Here is a 22840-nt window from a genome sequence, read left to right on the forward strand (position 1 = left end):
AGGGGGAGATTGTGTGATTTTAAGGTAAAGTTGTTAAAAATATGTATAAATATATATTAAAGTCTTTAATAAATCTTGTGTGTTTTATTGGGACACTCTGCTGTCCTAGTGCGACTACATATCATCTAAATTGGGATTCTTCAGAGTGGAAAAGGCTTTATTAATGCTTGTACCAGAAAAGCAGGTATAAACTGGGACTGCTGTGAGAAAAGTAGGAGATATGGTCACTCTGTATAATTCTCCTGTAGCAATTAGCTGCTCATCTGTAGTGTCCAATGTAAGGGAAAATCTCTTCCTCCCGTTTTCCAAACATTCTTTAATTTCCCTCAACAAAAGATACATTTAGTAAATTTTCCACCAACAAAGAACTTTCAACATATGGACTGCTCTTTTCTGCAGTCTATCTGCTGTTTCAATGCCTCTTTCCTTTTATTTCAATGGGATGTTGGGAAGGAGGCTCAGCAGGGATACCATGTTTTTTGCTTTGCTCACTGATAAATTGTACTGGTAATATTTAGCAAATTGAACCAACTACCTTATTTATTCAGCTAAGAAAGCACAAATGATCCTTTTTCCATAAGCAAGTATGCTAATTTCTCACTTGGCCATAATTTGAGGGACATACTCTATGAAATGGGTCCTGTAATTCAGTGTTTCGTCAGGTTGAGTACCATGATTACCTGTATCACAGCTGTAATCACTTAGATACACTTTTGTGAGAAACATTGGCTTCCCTGCTAGGGAAAGAAAGAGTAATGTGTGTTGAGTAGGTGCTGAGAGAAACAAAATATGGATCAATTGGACACCTTTGTCAAAAAGTCAAATAGAGCTCATGTAAATTTTCTGTAAGTAGTATCAGTGCGGATAGGCTGTTTTTTACAAACTAAAAAAATCTAAATTTCTTAACAAAATGCACATTTGTAACACATTCCCTTCACTAGAACTTATGCCAATGGATGAAACTCCCCTATTGTTTGGAGGAGCAAGATTCTTGAGGTGCCACTAAAAGAAGCATTTTTAGAAGCCCCCACGGGAGGGTGGAATGTGGAATAAAGCTTTATTGGTGTAGACTCTACACTGTAGAGTTACATTCCTCAGTTTCCAAAGCCCCATTTTTCTCAAGCCAGTCCTGGAAGAGGGGCAGCAGGGAGCTCAGCAGAGTCAGAAACAAGGCCAGTGTCAGAGGCTTCTGTTCCATGTTGCGGGCCGGTGTACTTCAGCATTCAGGCCAGATTAAAGTCTATTAGTTGATGTTTGGAGCCCAACATGGCTGTGTGCCATGTGGGCACAAGGGGAGGACAGCACCTTCTTCCCCCACCTCCTACAGCAGGAGTTCCCAGAGGATGAGAGAGAGCGCTCACTTTTTTTGCTTTGAAGTTTAAATATTTATGCTTTTTGAGCATGCAGTGGCCACACCCATCCTGGCCAATTATCTATTTCCAAGGGTTATTAGTCTTCATGTCACTCATACCTTAGTGGGAATGCCTCTGAACTGCCTTTTCTGGGAAACAGACTTGAACGTGTTAAATTCAGCTTTTTTGTCAAGGTGTGTAAACGGCATGCCTATATTTAGTTTTCCCTTTTATTCCTTTTCTGTTAAACAATAGCAAGGTTATTACAACTATATCCGAACTACTATTCACCATGTCTCATTTACATGCAATGGAAGGGGCTGAAAAATGTAATCTCCCTATGTTGCCAGGTGGATAGCATTTGTTTCTGTCATAATCTGCCCTTCTGGTAACTAAATATCCACTTCACTCTCCTTCCCAGAAAATTAAATATGTTCACCTGCCCCGTAAAAGAAAAAAACCAAAGTCCCTTCTTTGTTCTGAATCCAGCTCAAATTTCAAAATCCTCCAGGCTATTCCCAAGACTCACCCTTAGGACTAGATGTGATTGCTTTCAGTTTGGTGGTGAATGGACTAGAGAAGATAATTTATCTGTCCACCACCACCACCACAACACATGATAAAATAAAACAGTGGAGCAAGTTCAAGGATATTGGGGTGGGGAAAGAAGAAATTAAGTAAGGACTGGGGGAGGGAATATATACCTCATTAGTCACTAGTACATCGCAAGGCTACATCCTGAAAATCAGGCCTTAGGAATGTATCTTACCCCGTGGGTGGCAGAAGTCTCTTGATTAAGTCCCAATTATAGTTACTGAGAGGGAATCCTTGTTAATTATTTCTGAGTCCAGCCTCTGCCTTCTAGGAAGTTCTTTTACATTATCTTCCTTGGTCACATTTTAAATAGATGGGAATATGCCCTCCTACTGGTTCCACTGCTGTCTCAGCTCACTATGGATGCTGAAACATAGAACTGCGAGTTGTTTTAACTTGAATTATCAGAGGCTTTGACGGATTTTAACTCATTTGCTGCAAGTCAGTTCCATGCATTGGTAACCAAACCGAGTAGCATTTCCAAATGTAATCTATTTCGCTTCCTTACACATAAAAACTAATGTGTTTTCTCTTCCATTAATAGTAGCTATCTTGTGGCTATCTGAATATGTGTGGAACCATGGCTTTAACCTGATCACTGTCCTGAATCACTTTATTCAACTGAGAATTACTGAAATCCTATCCTTTCAACATCTGTTTTATAGCCAACTCTGAAAATATTGGATCTGGAAAACAGTTGGCCTTTCTAAACCTGCTAAATTAAGCCCCCAGTTCCTTAACTCTTCCCGTTTCTTTTCTTTCTGCTTGCAATGTGACTGTATCCTGAGTTTATCTCTTTCTTATTTTGCCAAACATTTACAGGCAATAAGCACCGGACACACTATAAACTTTTTGTTTTTCAACCCTTTACTCTAGGACTGCCGGCTAATTATGCATCTGATTGTGTCTCAAAGTTGCTGCAGGTAATGGTTTGTTAAAATATTTGCACTGCATGCCATAAAATGTCATCTTTTTAAACTTCTCTTATCTATTACCTTGCTACCTGGCACCCAATAGTTAAAATAACATATATTTTAGGTTTTTGTTATACCAGCACTCCATCTCAAGATAACGATTTATGTAGCAGTAGGCTAGGTTATGCAGAGGTAGCAAATAAGTGTAACAATAGTCAAGCCTAGGTTACCAAACATCCCTGTCTCAATCAATTCGGTTCTCCACCAAGTTCATGGAAAAAATGTTTCCCTTTTTGAAGAAAAACTTTGGTTCTCCACCCATCTTTTTATGCCTATATATCAGCATGACATATCAGCATGACAAAAAAGCATCTCTCAGGCCACAAAGGATAGATTATGCTAGTACGAGTCAGTTTATAGAGCTAAACCTCACCTTCCTTAACATCTCAGGAAATTGTGCTGTGGAGATATATATATATATATATATATATATATATATATATATATATATATATATATATATATATTGTGTGTGTGTGTGTGTGTGTGTGTGTGTGTGTGTGTGTGTGTTTTGCTTTTGTTACTGGCAAAATGGATGATAGTACAATTTTTAAAAAAATACAGAGGACATCAAGAGTACTAATGTTGCCAATAGTGTCAAAGAAACAACGATCAAGGGCAATTCAAGAGGTGGAAAAACTGTTGTTGATTTGGATAAATAAAAAGCAGTTAGGCAGTAACAGCATTTCAGAGGCAATGATTTGTGAAATCATTTGTTAAGATAATGCATCTGACCTCTTAAAGGACACCCCTGGAATGAGTGCTGAAAGTGACTCATTTAAGGCCACTAGAGGGTGGTCTGATGAATATCAGAAAAGCTATATGTTAACTTGGCTAGGATTTGGGCTATGCTTATGTTTGCTTTACCCATAGGTGTCAGAACTTTCAGTTACCTTTATGACCTTATCTAGTCCCCTGTTGCCTTTCAGTTTCCGCCAAGAACTTCTTAGCTATTTAAGTTTAAGCTTCACCACTCTTTCAACGGTAACCCACCATTATTGCTGGGAGAGTTACAAACAGTAGTGATGGACAGTACTTTCTGGATTACACACTATTATACAAATGTAAAGGATTGTTAAGAAGCAGGAAAATACTGGAAAACTGCACTTGACATATACCATCTTGTCAGGGAGGAAAAATTATTATAAAATCAGGGAATTTTGAAGATTTTTGATGTCTTTCAAGCATAACCTACTTGAAATAAAATAGTGATAAAAGCTGAAAAATATCAATGCACCAAAGGTGCTAGGTCAGTTTTGACTGCTTTATAATTAACATATAACATAAAAAGCTGGGGGTGAGACTTATTTCAGAGATACTGAAAATCTAGTCTGATGAAATATCTGAGCTAAATTTAGAGAAATTCTCTTTCATGTTGAAAAGTGAACAAGGAAGTTCTTCCCTCTAATATGGTATCACTTAAGAAGAGAGATACAAGGAAAACTAGGTCAAAGAAAGTGATCAAACAACAGTGGTGTATGCAGTAAGCAGAAGCAGGGCCTTAACCACTTCAGTATTAGCCATTTTAGCCACTGATTAGTCCCTTGCAACTCTGGAATACTGATCAGGTGGTTAAATTAATTGTAAAGTTTTTATCCTTGGTGTGTATTTCTTTCTTTTTAATTTAATTTTTAAAATACAGTTTATATTTAATATTATTGTATATAAGTTTCAGGTATAAACATAGTGGTTATACAATCATACACTTTAACATAGTGTTTCCCTTTATATTTTATTTACCCACCTGGCACCATAATACTACCTAATAAAATAGTAGTATGCAAATTAACCATCACTCCACTACACCACCAGCCACACCCACCATCCAATCAGAGCAAGTATGCAAATTAACCCCAACTAAGATGGATGCAGCCACAGAATGCAGAAGAGAGGCTAGAGTTGCCCCCGGTGATAGAGGAAGCCAAGTTTCTGCAGCCCTGGCCAGCCTAGGCCTCCACTCCAGGTTACAAGTTTCAATTATAGAAGACACATAAATTTCAATAAAAATGGCTGCTGCCACAAGAGCGAGCAGGAGCCTTGGCTCTGCTCCAGGCTACAAAGTTCCAATTGTAGAATGTAATTCAATTCTAGATACCAGGGCCTCTGCTTGGGTTGCCAGGGTATGTGGCTGTCCTGAAAACCACCACAGGCCCCTTGCCCAGGCCTCCTCATACCTCAAGGGAACCCCAATCTTGATCCGGGACACCCTTCAGGGCATACCAGCCAGCCCCACTAGTGCACCAGGCCTCTATCCTATCTAATAAAAGAGTAATATGCAGATTGACCATCACTCCAACACACAAGATGGCTGCCCCCATGTGGTCAAAGATCCTGCCTCCATGTGGACACAAGAGGGCCACCACAAGATGGCCAGCAGGGGAGGGCAATTGGGAGGCACCAGGCCTGTAAGGAGGGCAGTTGAGAGGGACCAAGCCTGCAAGGGAGCTATCAAGCCTTCAGGGGAGGGCAGTTAGGGGTGACCAGGCCAGCAGAGGAGGGAAGTTTGGGGCAAACGGGCTGGCAGGGGAGCAGATAGACATCAATCAGGCTGGCATGGGAGTGGTTAGGGAGTGATCAGGCTGGCTGGCAGAAGCAGTTAGGGGCAATCAGGAAGGCAGGCAGGTAAGCAGTTGGGAACCAGCAGTCCTGGATTGTGAGAGGGATGTCTGACTTGACTGCCTGTTTAGGCCCAATCCCGGTGAGTCGCTCAAGGGGTCCCAGATTGAAGAGGGTGCAGGCTGGGCTAAGAGACCGCCCCCCATGCATGAATTTTGTGCACCAGGCCTCTAGTAATTATTATAATATTATTGACAACATTTCATATGCTATTATTTGCATCCCTGTAACTATTTTGTAACTGCCAATTTGTACTTCTTAATTCCTTCACTCTTTTCACCCAGCCCCCTAACTCCTTTCTCCTATGGCAGCCATCAGTCTATTTTCTGTATTTATAAGTCTGTTTCTATTTTTTTTTCTCTTTATTTTGTTCTTTAGATTCTACATAAAGCAACATTATATGGTATTTGCCTTTTTTGGTCTGTTTTGTTTCCTTAGTAAGATACACTCTAAGTCAATCCATGTTGCACATTACATATTTTTTACTTTAAGACATTTTTTTAAATTACAGTTGACATAAAATATATTAGATTCAGGTGTACAACTCAGTGCTTAGACGTTATACAGTATAACTTAATAAGTAATCATCCTGATAAATCTCAGCAACCATCTGACACCATATAGTTATCAGAATATTATTGAGTATATTTTCTATGCTGTACTTTATATCCCCATAAGTATTCTTTAACTATCCATTTGCACTTCTTAATCCCCTCACCTTTTTCACTCATCCCCAGCCCTCTTCCCATCTAGCAACTGTGCAAATATTTTCTGTATCTATGAGTCTATTTCTCTCTTTCTAGTTTATTTTCTTTAATTCAATGGTTGATAGATATGTATTTACTACCATTTTATTATTTGCATTTTTATATTTTTTTCTTCTTAAAGAAAACACTTTAACATTTAACATAATACTGTTTTGGTGGTGGTGGAGCCCTTTAGCTTTTTCTTGTCTGAAAAGCTCTTTATGAGTCCTTTGACTATAAATGATACTTTTGCTGGGTAAGGTAATTTGGGTTGTAGGTCCTTGTTTTTTTTATTACTTTATATATTTCTTGCCAATCCCTTCTGGCATGCAAAGTTTCTGTTGAAAAATCATCTGGCATTATAATGGTAGCTCCCTTGTAGGTAACTACTTTTGTCTGCCCAATTTTAAGATTCTCTTTTTGTCTTTAACTTTTGGCATTTTAATTATGATGTATCAGGTTGGCACACTTATTCTCATTTACCTACAGGAAGCTCGGGTTCAAAGGAGTTCATTAACACTATCAGGGTCATACATTATAAGTTACAGTGATGAAATTTAAACCCATGTCTATCTGATTCAAATAACTATTTTTATTATGCAATTGAAAGATCTCAATAGAAAGATGAGAAATTCTTCTAGGATATATGTGTATTATATACATGGATTGTGAACCATTTTCTACATGGTATGGTTTCAGAGGAAATTGTTTTGTTTATAAACATGTCCATCAGCTGTGTTTCCCAATCCTAAAAAAGTTTTATTAAAATCACAGGTAGAAAATAAGTTTTATTTTAAATACCAATTCAGATTAGTTAGCAGTCACTGCCTCAAGCATTTTGTTGAGAAAGATTCTGAGGAAGATGCTTCCTGCCTCAGCAGTACAGAGTGTTATGATCAATCAATAATGACTGCTGTGAATGTAGGAGAGAAGAGCAGTTGGTGTAAGTACAAGTGTCTGCCATAATGAAAGTAGACATCTATAACCTTGATTTAAGCAATGTTAGCTTCAATGGTTAATAGTCCAACTCTCTTGGAAGGAGGCCTATATGCAGCCTCATCATTTCTTATACCTCATTTTGTGAGAAATTTAATGGGATATTCTAAGAGAAGTATTTCATAGTCATAAGAACAAGGAGATTGTGGGAGCACTTCATTCTTGAGGAAGAAGGAGAGAAGCACTGTGGAGGGTGGTAAGCAAGGCCAGGCACCTAATCAAGCTTAGTTCATTTTATAAATGTGTCCAGATAGGCATTGTTTAAAATCACCAAAGTTTACTCACAAAGCTATCTTGGATGGATTTATTGTTGGTTTACTGGTATTGTGTAGTGTTTATAGGTACACACCACCTCATGTAAATGAAAATTAGTATATTAATTAGAATTTGATTCTATTTGAGCAATACAATTGCTTTATAGTCTCTGCTAGAATCAGTAGAAATTAGTCTGAGCAGTGGTAGCTGGTCAGAGGAAATGATAAAACTGTGTGTACATTTTCATGAGATTGGGCAGGGGGTAAGGAAATTTATTCTAGGTGGAAACGGTTACAAAATAAGTTTAAGCAAATTTAGCCCCTATTAGTGAGAACCTCTGAATGGCTGTCGAGGAGAAAATAGGTAAGGCAGCTTGGGGAAAAAGCAAAGAATAGTTATTGGGGATCAGTATAAAAGCAAATATCCAAGTAAGAGTCAAAGAAGGACCAGGAAATAAACATGGGACACATTCTGTCCTACTAGCTGTTTTAGTCATACTAATTCCTAACAAAACAGATACCATCAGTTCAGCCAACTTTGTTTACTTCTCTGTTGCTTCAGTAAGAAATTTGGTTGGACTGGTATTTTCCATGAGCTGATTTAGCTAAATGCAACATTTGCCTAAATTTCATACCAGCAGAGTCTAGATCACATTGTAAATCTTAATTTGCTACTTGTCTTGTTTTTCTACCACCAATATGATCTACATATTTGACAATTATGTTTTCAACATAATTATTCAAATAACTTATGTAAGCAAAATTAAACTTGATGTGATTTCCCATAGGAAATAATATGAAGTGATCTCCCTTATACTTAATCTCATGTTGCCCGTAGCCACCACACAAGAGAACAAGTAACATATCTAATATTTTCACTGAATTAAATTGGCCCCAATAATAGTAACTTCATAATATTTGTAGGGTGCATCTACAGGGGATGAGTATCCTCAGAGAGGTCAATAAGTGAACTGTTGTCCTTGGAGTGCTGTGGTTGAGTAATTAAATTCTCATAGATCAGTCATCAAGTCAGAAATCCAAAGCAAGTAAACTCGATGCTTATTGCAAAGCTTGAGAAATCAGAATTCTGAAGAGTGTATCATGGTGCAGCAAAGTTATGGGTTAGCTATACTCAAGGCCCAGGGCATGGGTAGGCAGGCACCTCTGAGCCCAGTGGTGACATCAGACAAATGTTAATAAATGACTTCAAGTAATAAAATTGTTTATATAACATGTTGTTACTGCAGAAATCTTTTTCAAAATATCTTATTCTTTGAATAATCAAAGATTGCAAAATAATTATTCAAAATACAAAGATCAATTTTTAACAAAATTTGAAAATTTAAAGGGCAAAATGTTAGCAGAGTTGCTGTAAGACACTCTCCTAATGAGCATTTAATACAGCAATATTTAAGAATTAGAAATAAAATAAAAACAGATCACACATAAGGAAATTGGCACTTAAAAAAACTAAGTACACTATTTTTAAAAATGAGTCTGAATAACAGTAATACTTTATATCAGGATAACATTTCATAGTTCTAAAAAATATTTCCACTTGCATCACTCTATTTGATTTTTATACTCACCTTACATAGATATTTATATATCATTTTGCTGATAAGAAAATAGAGGTTTTAGAGGTTATTTAGAGTACCACTGCTGGTAAATGGCAGAACTACAGTAAAAATTAGTTTTTCTAGTGCCTAAATCATTGTACTAAGCATCATGATTGATTGATTCAAGAAATGCATTAGGACACACTATATGTCAGTTTTTCCATATTTTAAGTAGAAACTTTCTTTCACATAACTTATTTTTATTACTATTGGTTTTAATATTGTTTCATTAATATGATAAGTAAATCGCAATAGTTCTATATATCTGGGTGTATTCCTGCTACTACGGTTTTCCCTGCTATCTCATTTGCTATGCTTTACATTCTTCACATTTTAAAAGGTCCTACATGTCCTAAAGTATTAGATATTTAAATCAGAGTGAGTAATTTTAAGGAGTTAGTTTTCTGTAGGGATTTGAGAGTGATGGGCACAAAGTTGGAGAAATGTCTGGGAAGTAAACACCCCATTGTGCCTGTCCCTGTGTGTTCCATTACTCCATTATGCTAAATAGACTGGTGTATCAAAGTATGGAGCTGCAGCTGTTCATCCAGTCTGGATTAAAAATGTGAGGATCCATACAAGTAAAGTGGGATGAGATTGAGAAGGGAATTTCCCAGAAATTCTAAATGTCATGACATTTTTTATTTTTGCACAACAAAACTGATGGGCAAGAATACTTAGTTGAGAGCCAATGGCCATTTTGTGAGATGGGGTAGGTCGCATTTCCTTTCCAATTGGCACACATCACATCTGCAACATATGGATACTGGGCTTTTCAAGAGAATATCTAGGGATCTTTCTAAGTTTTAGTGTAGGGATCTTTGTACATTACTTTCTGATTTAACAGTCTTCCTTCCCTTTTCTAACTGTCCTCAGCCTGGAAAATTCATACACAACCATTAAGACAGCAATAGTTCAAATGCAATTTCTCCTATAATATGTGAGAGAAACACATCAATTGGTTGCCTCCTGCACAAGCCCTGACCAGGGACCGGGCCAGGGAGGAGCCTGCAACCCAGATACACACCTTGGACCATAATCAAATCCAGGACCCTTTGGTACGTAGACTAATGCTCATCCATTGAGCCAAATCGGCTGGAGCTATGAACATTTTTCAAAAGATTATGCACACTACCAAATTGTACATTGAAAGTTTAAATTATTTTTGTATTTTTCAAAGTGCTCTGGTTAATAATTACAGATATATTTAAAATAATTATGTAAAATAGAAGTTTACATAAGTCTATGGGGCAATAAATAAATTAATTTTGTTACTTATACAATCATCTCAAAAATATGTTTTTGTTGGCTTGATTGGATTGACTACATAGAACAGTGCAACATGATTGACTTGCATTTGTGTTGCCTCTATATTTTATTCATTTAAAAACACATTCCGTTATTAGAGAAAAACTGAAAGATAAAATTTTATATATGGAATTTCACAATGTGCAAATGTCTTTCACATTCACTATTTATTCTAAAAATCATCTTTTATAATAGAAGAAAACATACAACATGAATTTCCTTTGTACTGTTACTTCTCTTTTATAGATGAGAATAATGATGCTGTGAGGGGTGAGGTGATTTTCTTATCTGATGTCCTTTCTCCTATACTATAGCTCTCTTTCAATAGTACAGCTTGAGTTAATATCCAGTAGCACAAAAAAATGAGGACTGTGTTTCCTACCGAATGTCTCAGGGATTCAGCAATCTCTTAAGAAGAGAACTGACCACCAAGCACAGATTAATTAATTAATGAGGTTATATATAAAACAGGTTTCAAATATGAGAGCACATTTGGTTAATATTTATTATATTAGTTAAACAAAGATCTAAAATATTTTTTAATAAGTGATACTTTAATGCAGCTTATAGTGTGTTTTTTTATTATATTCAACAGCCCCTATACATATGATATCAAATGCATGTAATTAAAAGGTATTAAAAGATTCTTATAAAAAGGTAAGCAAAGCTGATGATCAACCATTTCTTAGTGATTCATGTGTTTATGCAACATATTTCCTCCTTAAATCAAGTCAGTTATAACAACAGTCTCCTTGAGCATGTTTTTTTGCTTTCAATGGAAAATAACAAAGCTTAATGGATTCTCCTCTCTCTCACTGCACTACTTCAAGTAATAATACTGTTTTTATAACATGTTGCTACTCCAGAAATCTTTTTCAAAATATCTTATTATATTAATAGTCAAAGATTGCAAAATAATTATTCAAAATACAAAGATCAATTTTTAATGAAATTTGAAAATTTTAAGGGCAAATGTTGCAGAGTTGCTGTAAGACACTCTCCTAATGAGCTGGTGGATGAATCAAGTAATTTAAACTTTCAGTGGACAATTTGGTAGTATGCATAATCTTTTGAAAAATGTTCATAGCTCCAGCTGGTTTGGCTTAATGAATGAGCATCGGCTTACATACCAAAGGGTCCTGGATTTGATTATGGTCAAAGGTGTGTACCTGGGTTGCAGGCTCCTCCCTGGCCTGGGCCCTGGTCAGGGAGTGTGCAGGAGTCAACCAATCGAAGTGTATAAACTTGTAAATACAGAGAATATTTTTACTATTGCTAGAAGGGAGGGGTTTGGGGGACTGAGTAAAAAAGGTGAAGAGCCTAACCAAATAGCTCAGTGGTTTAGTATTGACCTATAAACCAGAAAGTCATGGTTCAATTTTCAGTCAGGATACATGCCTGAGTTGTGTTCTCCATCCCCAGTGTGAGGCTTGCAGAAGGCGGCTGATTAATGATTCTCTCTCATCACTGATGTTTTTGTCTCTCTCTCCCTCTCCCTTTCTCTCTGAAATCAATAAAAAACATACTTAAAAAAAGTGAAGGGATTTAGAAGCACAAATTGATTTGATAAAATAGTCATAGGGATGAAAGTATAGCACAAGGAATATAGTCAATAATCTTAGCTAATAAAAAAGAAACATGCAAATTAACCATCACTTCACTACATCCACAGCCAATAAGAGTGAATATGCAAATTAACCCAACAAAGCTAAAAGTTAATTTGCATATGCAGGCACAGAGCAGAGTGAATCCTGCTATGAGGGAAAAGGGAGTGGGAGGGAGCTATAGGAGTGGTGCTCCAGTCAGAAGTGAGGACATGCCAGTTCCAGGCGGCCTGGGAGAGGGGACGTGCTGGCTGCCAGGCCCCAGGTGGCCGGGGACCGAGGACTTGCCAGCTCCCAGGCAGCTTGGAGTGAAGCCAGGGGCCTATCTTGCACAAATATTGTGCAATGGGCTTCTAGTATCTTAATAACTATGTATGGTGCCAGATGCATACAAAATTTATCAGAGTGATTACTTCATGTTAATTAAATATCTAATCACTAGGTTGTGCACCTGAATATAATATAATATCATAGGTCAACTTTATAAACTGATGAACAAAGTAGATCCAGAGACATAGAAGCATGGAACAAATTGGGGAATCTCAAAGAGGGAAGGTGAGAGTGGGGGGGGGGGGAAGGGCTGGGGGACTAAATTTTGGGGGGAGCACAAGAAACTTGGTTGGAAAATCTATAAGGAAGTAATTCCAAAAAGGGAATTTGGCAGAAGGTGGCCTGCCCTTGTTTATCAGAATGACCCTAATTGTTCCTTGACCTTTCCAAACAAGTCTGTGTATGTGCAGACCTTTGGGTGTTTACTGGAATCTTTATGCTTAATCTTTAGGTGTCCTTGCTTAAAAGACAATGCAGGCACATGTGACCTCCCAAGATTACCTACTCTACTGATTGTATCTAAAATATAAACTTTATCTCAAACTGCTGTTACAATAAAAACCTGGAGAGATAGATGATCGAGGTTAACTTGTTCCTTTAGCCAGGCAGTCCCTTAGCCCTCTCTTTCACAGCAATCCCGTGTCAGAGTAATCATCCATCTGTCACTCAGGGTCTGCTGGTCAGCCCCAGCAGAGATTAATAAAAAATGTATATCCATATATGAATAATCCATGGACACAGACAATAATGTGATGAAAGCCTGGATGGCAGGAAGCAGATGCAGGGTGGAGAGGGTAAATAGAAAAATGTGGATGGACATCTGTAATACTTTCAACAATCAAGATAAATTTAAAAGTTTTTTTCAAAAAAGCTGGATTGAATTTTCCAGTGAAATAATATGAACTGTATTTTGTTTTTGTGTTTGTTCAGTGAGATCATCTTACTAATAAAAGCCTAGGTGGCCCTCATTCCTTCATGCCGTGATGCTCTCATGTTGTCACAAGATGGCTGTGAGCACACCAGGCGCACGCAGATGGGTGGGGCTGAGCTTGATGCTGCTTGTGTGGTACGGAGCCTGGGAGTCCTGCCTCCTCCCAGCTCTGTGTGTGGTCATGCTTGGAGATCTTTTCCGCACATCAACTAAGACAACTGACTTGCTATGAACTTTTGCTCCAAACCTGCATTTCACATCCTATCACTGTCTTTCCTAAAGCCTTTCTCATAACATTACCATGTGCCTTTTCCTACATTTCTCCAAAATACAATTCTTATAAGGGTATAAAATTGCCAAGACTTTACTGAATTGAAATACAATGCAGATAATTTAAGATTAGCTGTTAGATACCACTCTACTCTAATGGTCCTCAATAAGAACCCCTCAAGGTTTCTAGTCTACCTACATGAAACAGAGGCCAGCTCACCTCACAGTGATGGGTACAAATACCTCAGACCATGCCTCCCTTTGTCTGATCCCAGGGCCCCTCCACACCTCTAAAATTCCTATGCTGAAGAAAACAAAGCAAAACAAAACACAAGTTGCCCCTTCCTCCACTATCAGATTTGCTTTGAAATAATTATCTTTTGAAATACAGTTTCAACTAGTGATGGCATATTACTATATGTGCTAAAAGTGTATAAAAGAATAATAACAAACATATTTCATACTATAGTACTTTTTTCTTTATTAAGATATTACACATGTGTCCTTATCCCCCCATTGTCCTCCAAGCCCCCACACTTATGCTCTCAAACCCCTGGTGTTTGTGTCCATTGGTTAGGCTTATATCTATGCATACAAGTCCTTTGGGTGATCTCTCTGCCTTATCCCCACCCTCCTCTACCTTCCCTCTGATCTACTACTTTTTTTTTTTTAATAATACACACACACACACACTAGGATTTTCATATTAAAATTGCATTTGAAATAATAAAAATGTCTATCAACAGGGATTTATTCAATAAATTATTAACATCAATACAAAGGTAAAGGAAGTAGCCTTTAAAAATATTGACATAGAAATATATATATATATATATATATATATATATATATATATATATACATATATTTGCTCTTTATTTATTTCTTTAGGATAACTACCTTGAAGTATTCTTACTATTTCTTAGACATATACATATATTATTTCTCAATAGATCTTCCATAAATGCTATGCAAATACATATTTGCTCATACCCTCATAAAACTAAGTATTTTCATCATCATAAATCTTAGAAAACTTTAGATTATCTATGCTGATCAACTGTCAGGAAGTATTTGCTTTGAGTTTTATTGCCAGTGGAAATAATTTGAGGCTTAACACTCTGGCCTATTTTTATTTATGAGAGGTAGTTCATATTCTGGTTTCTGGCCATGATAGAATTAGAGAAAGAGAAGCATGCTTGCTAATTAGGATGTTGATGAAGAGGGAGATGTCAAAGAAAATTTTATACTTCAGGATTATGCAACAAGATGGATTGTGATAAGAATGGCAAGGATAGCATTGGAAAAAATATTTCAGCCTTATCCAGTTTTGCTCAGTGGATAGAGCGTTGGCCTATGGACTCAAGGGTCCTGGGATCAATTCCAGTCAAGGGCACATACCTTGGTTGCACGATCCTCCCTGGCCTGGGCCCTGGTCAAGCGGGTGCAGGAGACAACCAATTAATGTATTTTTCTCACATCAATATTTATCTCTGTCTTTCCCTCTCTCTTCCATTCTCTCTAAAAATCAATGGAAAAATATTCTTGGGTGAGGATATATATATATATATATATATGTATATATATATATATATATAAACATTTCAGAGGCAATGCTAGATAATAGAGGTTTTTATAGGCAAAGGTAAGAAACTAGAATAAAATAGTGGAATGAGAAGCCACTTGTATCAGTTAGCTATTTCTACCAGACTAATCACCTCAAAACTTAGTGTCTTAAAGGTATAGTGATGTAGTATTTCTCATAATCCTGTGAGTTAACTGGTTAGGTCCTTTGCTGGTTTTTCAATAGCCAATTCATGTGGAAGTATTCATCTGTAGGATTCAATGGGCTGCAAAAACCCAGATGGCCTTAACTTATACATCTAGCAGACTCTGGTGGCTGTTGGCTATGATAGCTGTGTTCCACTCAGCATGTTCACTTATCTGTCATTAGTCTACCAGCTTCCTTAAGTGACAAATTCAGCAGCAGTCCAAGGGTTTGAAAACAGATGCTGTAAGGCCACTTGAAGCCAAGGTTCCTGAACGTTTATTACATCATTCCTGCCACATTCTTTAGCAGAAACAAGGCAGAATGTTTTCTCAGATTCAAGGAGGTGGGGGAATAGGCTTTACCTCTTAAAAGAAGGAGAAACACACATACTCTATGATTTCACTTATATGAAATATCCAGAATACCTAAACCAATAGAGATGGAAAGCAGATTGGTATTTTTGGGGTGCTAGGGGGAGGGGTAAATGTGGAGTGATTGCTTAACAAGTGCATGGTTTCCTTTTTGAGGTGATGAAAATGTTTTGGAGTGACTTAAGTTAAGTGGTGGAGGAACAACAATGTGAATTTACAAAATGCCACTAAATTATACACTTTAAAATTAAAAAAAAAAGAAGGAGAAACAAAGTCATTGAAAAGAGGAAAATATCCTGGTATGTGATATATTTGTATTTCTTAATCTACCACATATAAAATAATTTTTAAGAAGGGGAATCACATAATCTGAACTTTTAAAAGATCACTGGCTATTGTGAGATGAGTGGATTTCACTGGACAGTAAGAAGTGAAACGTCAGGTAAAAAGTTTAGTTCCAAAAGAGATTAATTTCTTAAAGTTTTTTTTTTATTGTTGACAGTATTATTGGTATCCCCCTTCCATCTAGCTCTCACCTCACCTCAGGCCTTACTTTAATAAATATTACTAGACATTTCTGAGTGAACACTGTCAAGTTTTACAAATTTGTATGAGGTAATTTTTATAGTTTAGACTGGTTATATTTCTGTATTCAGTCCATTATAGCTAAATAATAATGAACAATGATAAATTTCTATGAAAAAGAGGCTTTAGAAGAAAATGTTCAGAACCATAATTTCAAAAATGCAATTGTTGAGTTCATACAATGTATATCTACAATGGAGAATGCTAAATATATTTTCATCATTATTCAGAAAGTATTCTGATAAAAGCAAATGTTTAAAATTGTAACTTATTGTTCATCATATTTCTCCTTAAATATCATAAAAGTTAGATTGCCACTTTACAAAGGAACTTTGAATTTGTATTCATTGAGAGTCAAAAGATATTCCTGTGACCTAATTAAAAGTTAAAACTTAGGAATTGGATGAATAAATTACAGCAATGAAGAACTGATAATGAGAATGCTGTTCCTAAAAATGGCTTGATTGGAAATATAAAGGGGTTGATGTTGTGTGTGATGACATGAAATGATATTCTATTCTGCTGCAAGAATAGGTAATGAATGAAGTAATTAGGAAAAAGGAAATAATCCATTCATCCTAAAGGAAGAATTACAGATATTTGGAAACGAAGCTCAAAATATACCAAATCTTTTCAATTGTCTAGTTATTAAAGTACATATATATTTTAAAGTTAATTCCCAATACAGATGAGGATGTATTATGACAACACTCTCCTTCAGTACTGGGGAAGGCATATATTATTGTGGTCTTTCTTGGCACCATGTATTTCTAACCTTTAAAAAAAATTTATTTTGACTCCATAGTTCCAATTATAGAAATGGCCTTAGGGAAAGAGAGATCCGCATGCAAAAACTATTCATGGGATTTTATAAAGGTAAAATAATCTAAATGGCCAAGAGTAGGTGCTTAAATAAATAAATTATGACTTTATACAACGAACTACCATGTAGTTATCAATTATGCAAGAAATACACTTCTAGTGGGTAGGGTGCTTATGGCTACAGAGAAATGAATAAGTTAAAAAATCTTATCCCCCCCCCAAAAAAAAAATCTACAAAATTGGACAAGTGATTGATAACAACCATTTAAAGGATATGAAAATTCACCTAAGGCAAGCAACATATTAAAAGGAGTTTATTCACATAATATGATAAAATTCAATTAAGAACTGTAGGAGTCTATGGTGTTCTGGCCTGAGGCTGTTCCCATCCCCCTTGAGTTCAATCAGAACAGTTGTGATACCAGGATAGTGTTGGATGTTAGAAATACCAGTTTTATTGCTAATGAGGGCCTACATGAGGATGGAAAGCACATACTCAGTGACAAATAGGGAAGGTTTTCTACTTTGCTAATCAGAGTTTTAGTCCCTGTTGGGGTCGGCATTAGATTGGAAGGCCAGCGAGAAATTTAACAGGGAGATCCTGGAAATGAGAAAGCCAGGGAGTGACTTGAAAAACACCTTGTGTGTACTTGGCTGACTCACCAAAATACATAAGAGAGAACTAAGTAACCCAAGTTATCTGAATAGCCCTGGCTAACTGAGAGACTGTGTGCATGCATGTGGGGCACTTGGGGGCACAAGTTCTTCACATATTCTTGGTAGACTGAGAGACTATGAAATGTACATAAGAAAAACTAAGAGGGCCCAGAGAAAAATAAAAGCTAAAAATTTGAAAGCTTACTGTGCTTTGGAATGCATCCTCCTGCCATATACAAATCTGTTATATGTCCTTGTGCAAGGGAAAAAAAGGGAAAAAAATGAACAAATGAGACTTCATCAAATTAAAAATTTTGCACAGAAAAATAAACCATCAACAAAATAGAAAGACAACCCACTATATTGGAAAACATATTCACTGATGATACATCTGATCAATGGTTAATATCTAATTATTATAAATTGCTTGTAAAACTAAACCCCCCCCAAAAGAAAACACACACACACACACACACACACACACACACACACACACACACACATACACACACACAGAAAGTATTTTAAAAATGGGCAAAGGGCCCTGATGTGTCTCAATTCTTTGAGTATTGTCCCATCCACCAAAAATTTGCTTGTTTGATTACTGGTCAGGGCACATGCTCAGGTTATGGGCATGCTCCCTAGTAGGGAGGCAGCCAATCAATGTTTCTCTCTTAGGTTGAGAGAAACTCTCTCTCTCTCTCTCTCTCTCTCTCTCTCTCTCTCTCTCTCTCTCTCTCTTCCCTTTCCTTCTCCCTTCATCTCTCTCTAAAATTATTTTTTTTTAAAAATTAAAAATATAGGCAAAGGACCTGAGTATACACTTCTTCAAAGAGGACAAACAGGGGTGGTCAATAGACATATGAAAAGATGTTCAACAGCACTAAGCACCAAAGAAATGCAACTTAAAACCACAGGGGATCTCACCTTACATGTGTCAGAATGGCTATCATCAATAAATTAACAAAGAGCAAGTTTTGGTGACAATGTGGAAAAAAGGGAACCCTACTGCACTTTTTGTGTGAATTCAGACTGTTGCAGTCAACGTGGAAAGCAGTATGGAGTTACTTCAAAAAGATAAAAATGGAACTGCCTTATGACCCAGAAATTCCACTTCTGGGAATATATCTGGAAAAAAATACCCCAAAACAGTAATTTGAAACAATATTTGCACCCCTTTATTTATTGCAGTGTTATTTACAATAACCAAGATTTAGAAGCAGCCCAAGTGCTCACCAGTAGATGAGTGGATAATTATATGGTACATTATATGATTTCACTTATATGTAGAATGTAATGAACAAAATAAACTAAGAAACAAAACAGAAACATACTCACAGAGAACAAACTGACAGCTGTCAGAGAGGAGGGAGTTGGGGGGCTGGGTGAAAAAGTTGAAGGTATTAAGCAAAAGCAAACAAACAAACAAACACACACACACACACACACACACACACAACTCAGACACAGACAACAGTATGGTGATTATGAGAAGAAAAGGGCGGTAGGAAGCATGTAGAAGAGGGTATGGGGGGGATAAATAGTGATTGAAGGAGACTTAACTTCAGGTGGTGAACACACAATACAGATGATGTATTATAAAATTGTACACCTGCAACCTATATAATTGTATTAACCAATGTCACCCCAATAAATTCAATAACAAATAATAAAAGCTGTGGTACATTTACACAATGGAGTACTATTCAGCTATTTAGTAAAGAGAAGAAAATATTAACTTTTGCAATAGCATGGAGGGATCTGGAGAGTATTACGCTAAGTGAAATAAGCCAGACAGAGAAATACAAATACCACATGATTTCACTTACATGTGAAATCTAATGAACAAAAACTAGCAGAGTAGGAGCAGACTCAGATAAACAGAACATACTACAGTTCTCAGAGGAAAGGGGGTTTTGGAGGACTGTGTGAAAAAAAAGTGAAAGGATCAAGCAGTAAATAAACAAGCAAATAAATGAGCAGAAATTAAATGGAGAATAAAATAATAGAGAAAATCAACAAAAATCAAAAGATGTAAGTTAGGTTAGAGAAGATGAACAAAATTGACAAAACTTTTGCTAGATTGACCAAAAATAAGGAATGACATTAAAAAAATGAATTATTTTTTCTCTAGAATGTGAAATTTTATGATTTTTCTTAATTTCTTATATCGATTCTATATTTCTTTTATAATCCAGGGGAAAAAAAACTATTGTGAAAATATTAGTGGAGTTGTTAGCCACAAATATTGACAGTGGTTGTCACTACAAATATCTGCTTTTTATGAAACAGCTATTCTGGAGGGAGACCTGTGCTAGCTATGAGAGAAAGAGAAAGGAAATATGAACAAGAAGTTCATCCGTTTCCTTGAGCAAACATTGTGGCTAATCCTTCACTGTCTCTGAGAATGTGAGGGCAATGTGGAAATGCAAAATTAATAGCTCCTGTATTATCATTCTTCCTTCCAACCATCCACTTTATTTGAAGTTCCTAATTCTAGAACAAAAGGGCAGGGGGATAGGCAAGGATTCTAAAAGCATTCACAGAGAAACTAGTATTTGAAATTGGTCTTTCATGGCAGAAGGAATAGCACACACAAGACATACAGAAGAGTAAGGTAACAATGACCACTGTTCCCTTGTAAGGTGATGGTGGACAGCAAGAGGAAAAGCTGGAGCATAGGCTTGGGTCAGAATAAGGAGGACTGTGTTGCCATACCATGAATTGAAGACTTTATTCTGAAACATTGTGACAGCTATGTGTGTGTTTTTTAAAGGGTGTGGGAATCTGATTTAAATTTTAGAGAGATTTCTAGGACTACCTACAACTGGAATGAATTAATATTATTATTGTTTCCTGCCTACTCATGAGATTTAAAAAACAAAACTGTGATAATGAACTCATTATGCTGTGTTTCTCCAAGAAATTTATTGTAAATTAATATGTTAAATCCTCAAGAATATGACTAAAGTGACATTACAAATTAGGATCACCATGTGCTACAAAGGAAGAAAATAACTTACAAATTGTTTAAGATTCTTCAGTGAGAGCAAGGAAATAGTTTAAGAGCATTCAGTTGTGAGAAAATTATGCTATGGCACTACAATTCTGTTGTGTTTTTTTCTTCACTCTTTTAAACAATTACCCCCTTATATCCTTGTATTATATATTTGCATAAACTTAAAAAAATTAAATGACTTATCTAAACAGTGGTGATAATATGAGTTAGAATTTTTTATTTAAAAGTAATAACAGCTCAAAGTTATTAAAGGTAACAATCAGAGAACCAGGTATCACTGGAAATAATAGTAATAATAATAATATTTATAGCTCTCACTGATGTGTTATCATAATTAGTTAAGGTGATCATATAAGTTCTTATCTAAACAAGGACACTTTTGAGAGTGAAAGGGGACATTAGTTGACAATTAACTGGTGTAGGAAGTGTTATTAGTCAATAGTAAATAGAGGAAACCATGACAAGTCCCTGCCCTCTAGAGGCTTATAGTGCAGTGAAGTTTTATGCTATGGATATTCAGTGGTTTTTTTTGTTTTTTTTTTTTGTGGGTTTTAGTGTGTGTGTGTGTGTGTGTGTGTGTGTGTGCCAAAGTGCCCCTTAATTTCCAAAAGACAGCTGGAACTTTATAACTGCTGCCATGTGTTCTGTGCTCTTCTGCCCTGGCCCTGACATGTGCATTTGAGGCTACTGGCTTTTACTAGGAACTTTAGCAAACAGTAAAAGTTTCAAAGCAGAACTATGTCTTTCCATAGCCACGCAAGGCCTCTGGCTGAGCTTACCTTTTTTGAAAAGCTATCACCTTGAAAATGTTTTAGCAATCAAGCTGAATGGCAGTGAGAAAAGCAGATTAGGCAGAAGGAAAAGTCATAGTAGTAAGTCCTCCTGAGGACAGAGACAGGAGAATCTGGAGCAGAAATTTCAGTCTGCCAATGATTTCCTGCTTATAGAATTGTCACCTAGGAGAAAAGTAGGGTGGGGAAATGGTAGCCAGTGAACTGACATTTGAATCCTTCGTGAAATCATTTGCCTCTTGTGTCATGGACGCTTAAAAATTGCCACAAGGAAAATTGGAGCAATATCACACAACTCCAGGGATTTAGCATGGACTAAGCTGATATAAAAACCCAAAAGTCTTATGCCACTAATAGCAAATCCCTTGGTTTTTGATAAAATTAACTCTATGTTAAATTTTAGTGTAAATGTTGAAAACATGTAGCTGTCTTTTGGGAGGCTGTGGAACTGTAAATTTAGACCACTCCCAGGTCACTAAAGTCTATTGAAGTTCAAAATGGTCAGTCTCTTTCATGGATTAAAAAAATAATTGATACAGTTCACATATCATAAAATTCACAACTTTAAAATGCTCCATTCAGTAGTTTTCAGTATATTCACAGAATTGCGCATTATGACTAATGTACCACTTACCATTATCTAATTTCAAAACATCTCATCACCCCCAAAGAAATCCCATACCCCCATTCATGATTGTTAAAGACAACCGGATCTCTTAAGTACTAATGGCATAAAAGAGCTTGGTAGTCAATAATAACAGTTCTGGAATTTTGCCCCAAATCACTCTCTTGCTTCTTCATAAAATCAGTGGTTCCAATGACATATTAATCATGAATCAATTTCATATTACTCATGAAATCAGTGGTTCCAATGAAATATTACTTATGAACAATTCATCAAGGATTTATTGAGGGCTTACTATTTGCCAGGCACTGTGCTAGGTGTTGAGAATTACCAGTAAATCAAACAGCCATAATTTCTACACAATTTTACTTTAAAATTGAGTGAAAGAAAAATATGTTCATACTATTAATAAAAATATAATTAAAATTGTGATAATTCCTAGAGGAAAGAAATATATAAAAAGCAGCGGGTAGCTTAGACTTGAGAGGCAGGGGAGGTTTATTTAGAGTAGGGGTGTCGAACTCAATCAGAGAAGGGGCCAAAATCTAAAATCCAGCCTAAATCGTGAGCCGAATGGTTTACTGAACAGTCATAAACTGTCATTG

Source organism: Pipistrellus kuhlii, unplaced genomic scaffold, assembly GCF_014108245.1.
Source record: "Pipistrellus kuhlii isolate mPipKuh1 unplaced genomic scaffold, mPipKuh1.p scaffold_m20_p_19, whole genome shotgun sequence".
Lineage (NCBI taxonomy): Eukaryota > Metazoa > Chordata > Mammalia > Chiroptera > Vespertilionidae > Pipistrellus > Pipistrellus kuhlii.